The sequence below is a fragment of the Miscanthus floridulus genome, chromosome 16 (genome assembly GCF_019320115.1).
Source record: "Miscanthus floridulus cultivar M001 chromosome 16, ASM1932011v1, whole genome shotgun sequence".
Classification (NCBI taxonomy): Eukaryota; Viridiplantae; Streptophyta; class Magnoliopsida; order Poales; family Poaceae; genus Miscanthus; species Miscanthus floridulus.
The window spans coordinates 16307702-16321544 of record NC_089595.1 but is presented as its reverse complement, the minus strand read 5'-3'; the positions used below and the strand labels follow the sequence as shown (position 1 = coordinate 16321544).

Here is a 13843-nt window from a genome sequence, read left to right as displayed (position 1 = left end):
ATCCCCTGCCCGCCTTATATAGTCCGGGGGCAGGGTTACAGATCTGGAAACCAATCCTAGTCAGTTACAATTGTCATATGTGGCCGGATAAGGATTCCTATTTTAACCGACCAGAATCCTGCTTGATCGCCAAATCTGCCTTGACTCCTTGTGCGGGACTCCGATCAGGTTGGCTGTGCCACACGTCGTCTTTCGGGTGGACCGGACCCATCGATCCGGGCCGTCCCAAGCTTAGCCGTAAGGGTATAGGGGTTAATACCCCCACACCGAGGCCTTCCGTGAAGAGCCTCGCGCGAGGCGGAGATTGTGTTCCCTGCTGAGGCCTTCCGTGGAGAGCCTCGCGCGAGGCGGAGATTGCGTCAGGACGCCGAGACCTTCTGCGCGAGGCTTGAGGCGAGGCGGAGAGCCTGGCGGGCTCGGACGCGGCGGGTGAGGGGCCCACGGCTTACCTTCTAGCTTTGTTTTTTGATGGGACTTAAGTGACCCCTTTGATGTTCGCTCGGGGTACCCCGTTCTAAGGTACCCGACACAGATAAAAAGCAAATTTGACGGAGAAGAAAGAAAAAGGACGGCGCCGTAACTAAAACATAAAAGCACGGCACCGTAGATGGCCGCGACAGCGGCGGCGTAGTAGATCCTGAAAGACGATGAGGACCAAAGCAAAAGCAAGACCAAACTTGAATTTAACACCTAGATCAGAGGCAAAAGAACAAGATGCAACGCAGGTAAACAATCAAAGCCAATCCACGCCAAAAGCACCTTCATCTGATTTTTTTTTGCATAGTTCTGCATCTAATTTTGGTTCAAAATTACTAACAGAACAAAAACATTACAATTTTCAAAACACAGGCATCAAGATATGCAGGTTCATTGCGACCAATTGGGTCACCAAGAACAGGGATCCAAACACAGGAATCAAAATTACAAAAGACAGGAGAAAATCATCAAAGCAAGGTAAACAAAAAAATCCCAGCTCAACCATATATACAGATATGCAGATTCACTGAAACCTAGAACACAACCTGATTTAAAATCCCAGCTCGGCCACTTAGTTTAAAAATGTGGTTTCAAATAATACATTGTTATTCAATCCAGTAACTGAAGTTGACCTGCATGAAAACCAACCATTTGCTTGATTCAGTTAGCCGTGGGGCTTTAACAGAAAATGAATCAAATAAGAACAACATGATAATTGGATATAAAATAATAAATACTAAGAAAATGATGCCTCATGCAGCTGCTACTCAACTGATCTCTCTGCATCACAAATTAGACCTGCAGAATTACTGTGAGCTATGCTACACATTATCCAAGCTATTGTTTGTACCACATCAGTACGATCTACTGAACCTCTGTCACCATACAACCACTGGAAAATGCAAAGATCAGCTGGCCGTAGCGGCCGCCCTGGACGCACATCAGTATGCAGAAGAAAGAAGAGCGCATTGCCTATGCGGCGCGCCACCTCCCCTCTCGGCTCGAACACGGAGCGGCCTATGAACTGGAACGTGGCCCAATTGTCCGAGAAGTTTCCGTAGTTGTCCGCCGCACGAACCGTATCGTCCGCTGCAGCTGAACGGGCTCCTCATGCAGGAGGGACAGGCCGCGGGAGCTGCATCGGTTGTTCTGTTACCATGGAACACACTCGTGATTAGGAAACCAGGACAAGTAGACAACACTAATTCTGAAACAGTGCTAAATGCACGTTCTAATGGGAACAAGATGTTCAGACATAGGCAGTCCGGTTTAACCATGATCAAGCAAGAAATGACCAAATACTGAAACCTACAAAAAATAGCTGAAAATGATTCCGATGAAGCAAATCTTAATCTGACAGATCAACATACGACAGACAGAAATTCTAGGTACATATATCATTGTTGATTGTTGGGTCAAATTCTAAGGATCAACTCCTAAAGTTTAGACTACTGAAACCACCATGGGCTCCAAATGCAGGGGTGCAAAGGATTCAAGAACCCAGAACTCTATGTCTCCCTAGGAGTTGGACCTACAGGAACATGATTTAAATTCTGAACAGTGCTGAATGCACATTGTAATGAGGACAAACGGCCTGTTTGCTGGTTGGTTGTTGGGATGGTTTATGCTGGCTGGTGCTGGTTTGTTGTGAGAGGAAAACACTGTTGGCTAGCTGGTTTGGGCTGGCTAAAACCAACAAGCGAACATGCTGAAAGATGTTCAAACGCAGGCACAAAACACAAAGAAAAGGGAAATGAAAAGCCAAAATTGATCCGAAAGAGAAATGAAATGAGAAGAGAAACCAAACCATGCATCACTGTTTCTTTTAGAAGGAACGGCAAGAGATTTGCCACAAGTTTGATTAGATGATAGAAAAACAAAAACAGAGAACAGAACGGTATGCCAAGTCCCTAGAACACAGCTTAAAAAACCCAACTTAAAAAAAAACAGAAGAAGAAAAAGGGAAAAAGGGACTTGGCAAGAGACCCCGGCCTACTAAATGAAATCATAAGTTTTAGAATTTGCCAATTATTGGTGCTAAATTAGGTGTTATGTGCTAGTGAGCAGGTGATTAAGTTTAGTGGTAAGTAACTAAGCATCGACGCACACCAAACTGTACTAGGTTAGAACCCCTCAAGGTCGCAAATACACAAAGAAACACAGATATAAACAAACAAAATCAGCTAGACAAGATAAACCAAAAATGAACCTGAACTGAAACTGAAATTAGAATGTAATGTGTAACACCCCTGGTGTTAAGCTTGCATCAGCATTTCATATCATGAGCATAATCATCATCACATTATGCATAAGCATCATCTATGCATTTCATTCCAAAAGGAATGAAGTATCATTTCATGTGGTGCTTAAATTGATTGAAATTTATCATGTTTAAATTAATGTGAAATGCCATACTCATGTTTGTATGCCATGATTGCTTGTATTGGATTACTAAATGAATTTAGAAATATTAGAATGAAGATTTAAGTCAAGTTATGTTTATGTTTTTACAAAATTCAAATTTGAATTTAAATGGTTTTAATTAGGCCTATTGTATGCTTTACTTGAATTTCAAAATCCATTTGGAATTTGGCTTTGGTCATTAAAACAAAGTTGTAGATCATAAAAAATGAACAACTTTCATTTTTACACCATCTTGTGAAAAGATTTGGAAAATACTCAAAAATGCATTTTTGGTGTGCTGTTTTAATTTAAAAAAAAGAGAAAACGAGTTGTTGGGCCGCGCCCTCGGCTTCGGCCCACGGCCAGATGCCGGCCTGGCCCGCGCCCACACCCGCGTCCCGCTCCCGCGCGCTCACGCCCGCGCCTGTGCCGACCACGGGCAGAGCTCTACCGCCGCGTGGCCACCGGCGACCGGCTGCCGTGGGTGGTGGCGCACCAGCCGCGCCTTCAAGACTGTCCAAGCGTGCCACTCCCTTCTCCACTCGCCCCCATTTGCTCCTCCTCGCTCTGCCTCCCCGCGTAGAGCCGCTGCCGCCGCACGCCACCGAGCGCCGCTGCTGCTTCGCTGGCGACGAGCTCCTCCACCTGCGCCTCATTCGTCGATTCCTCTAGCCAACAGCTCCGCCTCGGTGAGCTCCATCACTTGCGCCCGCGTGCAGCTGCCATCGTCGAGGTGAGAGGCCGTGTTGGCCGGTTTTCTTCTCCGCGCCATGGCCGAAGCTCCGGCGAGCTCGCTGTCCGCGCAGTCGACCTCGGTCCGCTTCCTCTCCCTCCTTCCTTTCTCGCGCTACGAGTCCGCTATGACCTCACCATGCTCACGCGCGCCTCACCGGGCCTTGCCGTTGCCGGAGTCGGCGTACCGCCGACGAGCCGCGCCACCGCGCCGCCATGCTAGCTCACGGGCTCATTCCAGAGCTCCTCCAGCGCCCTCTCTTGGTGCATCACGTTCGCCTCGTCGCGGGTGAGCTGCTGGTGGTGACCGCACCGCCGGCTAGCTCACCGTCGGCGAGAACGCGCCGGTCAGCGCCGCCCCCTATTTCGGTCAGACCAACAGGTGGGGCCGGTTGACCCGCGGGGGCCCACTCGTCAGCGCCCTGACTCGGGTCTAGGTGCACAGCACCGAGTGCACCTAGCTAATAAGGCCGGCTGGATTTTTGGAAAATAAAGGAAATGAATTTCCAGAAAATGTTTTAATCCTTTGAAAATTCATAACTCTGAGAAAAATGGTCCAAAATTTATGAAACAAATTTTGTTGTGTTCCTTGTAACCAGATCTACATGTTAAAAATATTGCATGTCATTTTTTAGATACTTTTATGTAGAGCTTTATTTAATTCTTTAAATTGTTGTAATCTTAGAAAATGCATAACTAATTCTGTGCATGTCTGAAAAATGTGGTTCCAATTTTGTTGATCTACTTATGTGATGTACATTCTGTGAAAAATATATGACATGCATGTTCTGTGGAAAAATATGGTTAAATAATTTTGGTGGATTAAAGGCTAATTTCTTGTAAAATTTTTAGGGCTAAAAATATGAATAATACCTGCATGTGAAACTTTTCTACAGTGTTCCTATGATATGTAGATTATGGAAAAAATATGAAATTTGTTGTTTGATACTTTTCATAGTACAAAGTATTTTCATGTGCTTAATTGCTATGCTTTTTGCCTTTTTAGTATAGGTTGTTATACTTATCCAATTGAAGTGAAAATTTTATGATAGACTCCAGTAGATATAATGAGACTACTGTAATTTTCTCAGATTTTTATGAGCTTAGGAAATATAGGTTGCTGTTCAAGCCTTGTTTAAAATAGAATTTAATTAAGATTCCTTAATGCGTGATTAGTTAAAATGTGTTGCTTTAGTGTATCTTTGAAGCACTAAATGACCTGCTGGTATGATTAACATAGTAGTGATGTGTGATATGTATGCATGTCTTGTTTGTTATATGTTTTATTTTACCGGAGAGGAGATTTGCACCTACTCGGTAAAATAGAAATGAAATTGCTCATCTACATGCAAGCATTCATGCTCATCATACCTCATTCCATCCTATGCACGACTTTCATAATCACACATACCTATGCATCATACAGGATCACAGGAGGAAGTTCCGGTAGTGGTGCCAGAAGAGCAGGTGGGAGCAGATCCGCCGGAGGTCCAGGCACAGGAGGTGCCCAAGGCCGAGGAGCTAGGAGAGGAACTCCCGGAGTGCGTGGACCACTAGCCTAGCTCATTCGAAAGAGGCAAGCCCCGAAGCATTCTAAGTCTCCTACTTTATAAAGCAATTAACTATATATAAGTTATATGTATATTGTTGCATTACGTTATAGGAGTTAAGTAAAACCGTTGATGCATATATTATATCCTTGTCTACCTAAATATATCTTACCCTGCTAGGTCTAGGACCGAGTTAAATGCTTAGCCCTGCTTAAACCGGTAGCAGTCGGTGATTTCCTATCACCGACAATTATAGGTGGTTACCTGGATACTTAGCTATGGATGCTATCATGGAAATAACCCAGTGTTGAGGGATAAATGGAGACCGGACGGAATAAGTAATGGGCAACCAGACAGGGTTCTGGGGTGCTTATAGTTTTCACCTGTGTCGGTTAAGGACCGATCGTTGCTCGTCCCTCTTGTCATGTTGAACGCATGCCTCACATTTAGCTGGCCGAATAAGTCGTTTCGACCGCGAAGCTAGTGGCACTATTCGGCCAGGATCTACACGGGTGCGCATATTGGTGCTAATGGGGGTATGACAGGGGCGCGAAGAGTGAGCCCAAGGGTAGACGAGGCCTGATTCCTGGCAGTCGGGCAGTCCCTGGGTATTGCGGCTCCAATTTGTCCCGCGACGTTTACCGGAATAGTATCATAGGTGACCTGTAGCTCACTTGATCGGTGAGTGTGGTTTGTGTGAGGAATAAATCATCAGCTGGTTAGGAATCAATTGGAATCGCCATCGCTCCTGGATAGTGAGCACTTGACTCGAGCTACGGCATCGTAGTAATGATGATGGAACACGGATGGTTCTGTGGATTATGCTGGAAATGCTAAACCTGAGATGGTAACTTTGATAGTAATGGTTAATCAAGTGATTGCTTAGCATAGGTGCTTACCTAGATTAACATGTTATAACAAAGATGATGCAAAAGTACTTAAAATGGTTTATTCATGATAACTTATGCCTTTCACAAATGAGTCAAGCTAGCCCATTAAAAGAAAGCTTTGCATACTCCTTGGTATCACTTTATTTCCGTTTAATGCGGGTAAATCTGGCTGAGTACATTCTCGTACTCAGGGCTTTGTTCCCATTGTTTTTGCAGATGGTCAGATGTACTATGGTTACTGCATCAACTGTCTCTACCCAGCGATGTGCGACAACTAGGACCAAGGGCGTGGTCATTCCTTACGTCTCATCTACTGCTTTTGTGGGACTTGATCATTCATGGCACTGTATCTGAACTAAGTGTGCGTGTGTGGTTTCAAAACTATTTGCTTCCGCTACTTATTATGAACCTGGTTTGTAGTAACTTTATGTTCTAAACTCCGATGTATTCGAAATGATGTTGCGAACTTTATGTAACATGTGACTGTGCTGCTAAACTTGTGCGATCTTGGCTTGTATGTTGGTTGGTTTGAAATCCTTCATGATTTCATGGACTACCGGGTTTGTATGGACTCAAATACGTTAATTTATCTGCTTCGGCAGGTGATTTTCTTACTTAAGCCCGTATAAATTGGTCGGTTTTGCGACATAATGGACTTGAACTGAACCGAAAATCATAAACCTAGATTCTACAAACAAACACAGATATAAAAAACAAAATCAGCTAGACAAGATATACCAAAAATGAACCTGAACAAAAACTGAAAATAGGAGACTGAAGATATAGAAATATTTCTGGAAAATGAAAACAATACAGATGACCAAGGAACAATTCACCTTTAATTGCATAAGTGATGTTTTTTGTCACCAGGTTGTTCACATTCTTTTGGTTATAAAGTTGGTCAGCTATTTTTCCCAAATCCAAGGAACTAGCTTTTGGTTTAGTTTCCTTCAAAATATAGACCTCGGGTGAAACCTGTCGCAAAAACCATAGAGAAATCTCACAACAACAACAACAACAAAGCCTTTAAGTCCCAAATAAGTTGGGGTAGGCTAGAGTTAAAACCCAGCAAAAGCAATCAAGGTTCAGGCATGTGAATAGTTGTTTTCCAAGCACTCATATCTAAGGCTAAGTCTTTGGGTATATTCCATCCTTTCAAGTCCCCTTTTATTGCTTCTACCCAAGCCAACTTCGATCTTCCTCTGTCTCTCTTCACGTTACTATCCTGGCTTATGATTCCACTACGCACTGGTGCCTCTGGAGGTCTCCGTTGGACATGTATAAACCATCTCAACCGGTGTTGGACAAACTTTTTCTTCAATTGGTGCTACTCCTAATCTATCACGTATATCATTGTTCCGAACTCGATCCCTTCTTGTATGACCGCAAATCCAACGCAACATACGCATTTCCGCGATACTTATCTGTTGAACATGTCGTCTTTTCGTCGGCCAACATTCTGCAACATACAACATAGCAGGTCTAATCGCCGTCCTATAAAACTTGCCTTTTAGCTTCTGTGGTGCCCTTTTGTCACATAGGACACTAGATGCTTGACGCCACTTCATCCACCCTGCTTTGATTCTATGGCTAACATCTTCATCAATATCCCCGTCTCTCTGTAGCACTGATCCTAAATATCGAAAAGTATCCATCCTAGGCACTACCTGACCTTCCAAACTAATATCTTCCTCCTCCCGAGTAGTAGTGCCGAAGTCACATCTCATATACTCAGTTTTAGTTCTACTGAGTCTAAAACCTTTGGACTCCAAAGTCTCCCGCCAGAAAAACAAATTTTGACCATGAGCAATGACATACTATTAGTGGCATTTTACTATTAGTGGATCTCGAAATTGTTGATCTAACGATAATTTAGTGACATTAATATTAGTGGCCGCTTAAGAAACCATTTGTCTCTAGATCTCAAAATGCAAAAACAGGAGATAACTGGAAGCAAATGTCACTAAGAATGATATACACATGCATTATCGCTAAAACACTTATAACAACACGATTGAACATAATGTAAAAAAATATTGATGGCTGAAGGTGTCCAAATCTATTTTTAGCATTGCAAGTTGTGACAAAAATATTAAAACTAATAGTAATAAGTTGAAACAGCACTCCTAATTATTTGAATCTCAAAACCAGTATTAATAACAAAATAAGCTTAATTTAGCCTCTATAGCATGGATGCTACATAGTTTAACATCATGAAATCAAAGCACATGGAAAATACTGCAGAATAGAAAAGCAGAAAAGTTTGACAGGTCTACAGACTTGTACAACTCATTTGCAGGTTCCTACAAAAACAGCAGGTCTGAACTTTAGTTTCCAGTCAAACCAAATTGCACACAACAATGCAGCACAAATAGAAGTTTTTTGGAAGGGAAAAGGCAAAATCATAGTTCTTTCATGGAAATTCTTCCAGATGCTTGCATGACAACCTGACTAAAAACACCTTACCTCTTCAATAGAATTTGCAATTGGAGCATGTATTGAGGGCTCTGATGGTAGACGAAGTTTGCCAATGAAATGGTTAGGCTTTGATTTGGGATTCATAGGCATCACAGGAGCTGAAAAATATACAATCAACAAAGTACTAAAAACTAATATTGTTAGTCTCATTTTCATATGAAAAAGAACATATGAATATAATACCTTGCTGGGATGATACAGATGTATTCCTATTAAGTGTCCTGTCAGGCTCAGCATATACTTTAATCTGCAGTTGTCAATCATACAAAACTGATTCGCTGCGGCAATTTTGCTGACTGCAGGCCCATGCCATCTAGGTTGTCTAAGCAGAACTGGTGCACAGTCGAATAAAAGATGCAAGCTGAAAAACAACAAACTGATGAGCATCAGAAACAGGCTCGTCAGAACAGGTGCAGATATATATACTGTAGGAAGAGAGGCTCATACTCTCCCGTACTGTATTATTCAGTCAAGTTAACCACCATTCGTTTCATTACAGCGACGAACTGGAACTGGTGACGACTTACTTGATTCACCTGGTCGACCAATCCCAATTCAATAAGCAGCAAGCAAATACACACAGACAGACACAATAGCAGGATCGACTGCAAACACACACAAATTCTACAACACTAAAACTGAACTTAAACTGAAAAATAGGAAACACTAAACTTAACCTGAACTTCAACAAAACACACCAACCACTCAGAAAGGAGATGCCTCCTAGGTTTGATAGCAATCATCAACATCAGGAAAAAAACAAAATCAAAGACCCGCAAGACCCCAAAGACAAGCGCTGCTGCCGGCAAGCCAACGGCATGGAATGTTTGTTGAGCCGGCAGTTGACATGGACTGTTGATGTAATCTCTATATATTTTCTGGGCCAATGCTACTGCCCAGGTTGCATGGACTATAGCTCCGCAAGTGCCACCATGGATTATTGGAATCTTTTCTTTGAGATAAAAATCATATAACATGTTGCTAGCTCGAAAAATATGAGAATGTCCAAAAACTGTCCGAATTATGTACAGGCCAACCACATATGACTTACTTCACCATTCTATAATAAACAAGGGAGTTTTCTTCTCTGTTTTTTCTTTGTAACCAACTAACCATGTGACAAAAATATCTGAAACCCACTAAGTAAAAGAATTCAGACTTTTTGGGTGCTGACAGCTCCTGGGCCATCTAGACGGGGAACTCCATGGACTAGACTCTCAGTCTCATGCATGGAACACTCTTAGTTTCCATATTGTATATAATAAACGATTGAGCATACTTACACATCTACAATAAGCTGTTGGGAGCCTGGAAGATAACTTGGAACTAGATACTAAATCAAAATATAAATTCTGTCACATGGTCACATAGGTACAAGTAGCACTGGACTGAAACTCGCACACAAATGAGGTAAGAATTGAGTATCCAAGACTCAAGGTCTCATATATACAAGCGTAAGTGAGAACCTGAATAATTGAATGTTGGTGATTAACATGAATTTTTGGCAAATTTTTTAGAAGAAACATATAGTAGATATCCAGGACAGTGAACTCTTTAATAATATAGCACCCAACTGAGAACAATCACATTATTGAAACAAAACAGTTCAAGCATCAGCTCAGCATGATGCTGGAGGAGCAAGCTCAACTGCTCAAGTCAATGGATGGATGGATTCATGCCCACTGGCACTTGCAGTTCGGCACTACATGATCTTAAAAGATGGAGTGCAGAAAACTTATGAAGATACTATATATAGCTCAAACACTCACACAAACATATATCTGAGACATACAATGTTTATGGCTGCAAGGCTGTCTTTGAAACATGTGCTTCGGATTGCCTACAAAAGAATGATCAGGGAAATTTCTCAGATCACTTCACTGTTTGCTTTCCCATCTTTTATCCAAAGTTGGCAGTCCAAGATTTCAACTCGATGCTAACTAGTTATTCAGTTTATGCAGCACCTCAGAAAATCATCTCCACGAAAACATAACATAACTCAGACAGTTTCAGGTATGCCTTCCAGTTGAATGAATCTAATCAAATTCTGAAACTCCCACTTGGGAAGACTGGGGAAATCATCTTCAAGATATTGTACTAAATCACGCACTGAAACTGGAACAATAAACTACTCCCCTCATTTTACACTTGCCGCCCATGCCCAGACAAAGGAAAAAGTCTACTTAACCCCCCACCTTTCATACATGGTCTACTTCACCCCCCAACTATGAAACCGTATGTTTTACCCCCTGAACTTTCCAAAACCGTCTATTTTACCCCCTGGGCGGTTTTCAGCGGCGGGTGCTACAGTAACAGCGGGTCTGCTACAGTATCAGCGGGTTTGTTGCAGTAATGGTGGGTTTGAATTTTTTTTTTATTTATTTTCGGTGAATTTTTGAAAAATCATAGTAAATCATAAAATGAAAAATCTAATTTTATTAGACTCCACATGAGTAGATCTACATAGTGAATATATAATACGGTATGCTTTAGTACAATTTTTTTTTGTAGCTTTAGATTAATTGGAAAATCCAATTTTGTCTGTAATTAATTAGAATTTATCTATAACTAAGTTATACATAGTCCAATGAGTACGAAATTTTTACTATAGTTCAAGCGTACAATAATTAGCGTACCATAAAAATTTCACCACAATTGGACCATAGAAGCTACAGCTATGAATTATTCCAATTAATTACAGACAAAATTAGATTTTCCAATTAATCTAAGGCTACAGTAAAAATTTTGTACTAAAGCATACCGTATTATATATTCACTATGTAGATCTACTCATGTGAAGTCCAACAAAATTAGATTTTTTATTTTATGATTTTTCTATGATTTACTATGATTTTTCAAAAATTCACTGAAAATAAATAAATAAAAAGAAAATTTAAACCCACCATTACTGTAGCAAAACCGCCGCTAAAAAACCGCCCAGGGGGTAAAATAGACGGTTTTGAAAAGTTCAGAAGGTAAAACAGACGATTTCATAGTTGGGGTGAAGTAGACCATGTATGAAAGGTGGGGGGTTAAGTAGACTTTTCCCCCAGACAAATCTAATCCCAAATCGGATCCCCGCCATGCCAACGCCGATGCACGCTGCGCGGCAGTGCCTCACCCTCGGCCAGCCGTCACGGCCCTCGCCTCCGCCGTCGCCTCAGCAAGCCGCCGATGGCATGCGCAGACCACCTCGTCGCCTCGCTGCTCCCGCCCAACGCTGCGCCGCTGCTCCACGACAAGCTCACCGCGCTCGCATCGCCGCCTACTCGCCGCGCAATCGACGCCCACCACGCCCACCGCCGTTTTGGGGAGACAAGATGCGATAGAGGAGGATGGGAGGGACAGAAGAAGACGAGAGGGCGGCGACGAGGCTGACCCGCGGAAAAAAACAGAAACGACAGCGACAGACGAGGGCGGAGTACGAACCACTGCAGCGCCAGGGGAAGAGCTCGAGAGTACGTTGAGGCGCACGGAGCAGGGAGGACGCGGCCGCCACGCACCGCGGACAAAGCCGCCGCCGCCGCCGGCAAAGGCCACGCCCCCGTCGAAACCAGGAGAGTGTTCGGCTGGCTGGCCAGCCCACTCCAGCCACAACATTATTTTTCTCTCCCAACGATTCAGTCGGAATAGTATTTTGACTTATTAAGCAGCCAGACGAACACTCCCAAGAACACCGAGTCCCAAATTAAAATAAGGCAGCGGCATAATATTTTTAGCGCGTGTTTAGTTTCAATCCCAAATTTTCAAAAAGTGTTATAGTATCCATCACATCGAATCTTACGATACGTGCATGGAGCATTAAATGTATACGAAAAAAACTAATTACACAGTTTGGTTGGAAATTACGAGACGAACGTTTTGAGCCTAATTAGTCCATGATTGAACACTAATTACCAAATAAAAACGAAAGTGCTACAGTAGCTCAAATTCCCAAATTCGTCAACCTAAACGCGCGCTTAGACACAAAACGCAGCGGGATAATTGAAAACAAAGACAACGGCACACAACACACATTACTGTACTAAAACTGAGCACGAATCTTAAGAAACATCTCCACCGTACAAAAGTGGAAGAAAACAGAGACAAACTGCTGGAAGATATTTAGAAACTCTGTTTTTTTCTCTTCTCAGGGCCTTTTACTTATTAAAATAGACATATATGCCTACGAGATTATTCCAATTATTACGCCACACAAAATATCACAGGGTGACAGAATTTACTGTGTGCTAGGGCGCCCAATGAAGTTGCTTGTTTCTAGTACATTAGGATACCAGTTTGGTGTTTACTGTAATGTGTACCGTATTTATGTAACCCCAGGCAATCAGTTGAACGGGACAAAAAAAAAATGCTTACACGAGTTTACAATCCTTCGTACCCTGAGTAAGAGCCCTTTCGTTTCGCTGAAAAGCCATGACTGATTTGTTGGAAGAGAAAAACATTGTTGTAGCTGAAAAAACAAGCTGAAAAGTATGGATTATAAGACAAACGAACAGGGTTAAAAAGCCATTGCTTCCAACAGCTTCAGTTACAGGCTACAGAAGTTCCTTGCTTCACCTTGCTCCAGTTACAGGCTACAGCCGGTGGTTCCACGACGAGGGAGAGAGGCCGCCGCTTCGTTGACGAGGGTAGGGACTGTTCCACCATTTGTTTGGCGAAAACGAAAGTGATGCAAATCGACTGTTTCTAACTTTTTTTTGTTTTGGCAAAAGAAGGTGCAAGGCAACCAGAAATTTGAACCCTAATAAATCATATTGCTTTTTGTTATGTTGCAGAAACCTGTAATCCTTAACTCTGGAGCAATTATCTACAACACTGCTACTAAAAGAGGCCGACTGAGTGCAAGCTACATGAACGATTGCTGTAATATCTATATGCAACAACAAATAAATACATTGCTTCTATATGCAACAATAAATAAATACAAAGATATAGGTAAGGCACTGCAATTGGATTGAATTTTTTTCTTCAGAAATCATTGACCACCTTGCTTCAGTTACAGGCTGCAGCTGGTGGTTCCACGACCTTTTGAACCATCGGTTTTCACCACCCATTATTCAACGATGTCCCATAAGTATCTGAACATCAGGTTCAAGATATTCGCTTAGCGATTTTTGATTCAGCCTCAATTACATGTTTCATTTAACTCGATATATGAGAGCTTCAAGCACTCTTGCCATGGACTTTGTTCCCGAATCCGGGTTCTCACAAAGAGACACATTTAGCAATTATAGAGGCAAACAAGCGTCGGCATATATTTTTCGACTTTAAACATCTTCGTTATTTCCAAAAACGATGGATCCATTATTGTTC

General features: G+C 42.3%; 1 long non-coding RNA gene across 2 annotated transcripts; it reads right to left on the bottom strand.

Annotated features, from left to right (window-relative positions):
- Window positions 1-1172: 1172 nt before the first annotated feature.
- LOC136510069 (uncharacterized) lies at window positions 1173-8867 on the bottom strand. Of its 2 annotated transcripts, none has more exons than XR_010772606.1 (3): window positions 8714-8867; window positions 8519-8628; window positions 1173-1626 (listed from the first exon to the last, which is right to left on the bottom strand). It is a non-coding gene; the product is annotated as an uncharacterized lncRNA (long non-coding RNA). The 2 variants fall into 2 exon arrangements; XR_010772607.1 differs by lacking the exon at window positions 1173-1626 and adding an exon at window positions 8233-8355.
- Between the last annotated feature and the right edge of the window lie 4976 nt (window positions 8868-13843).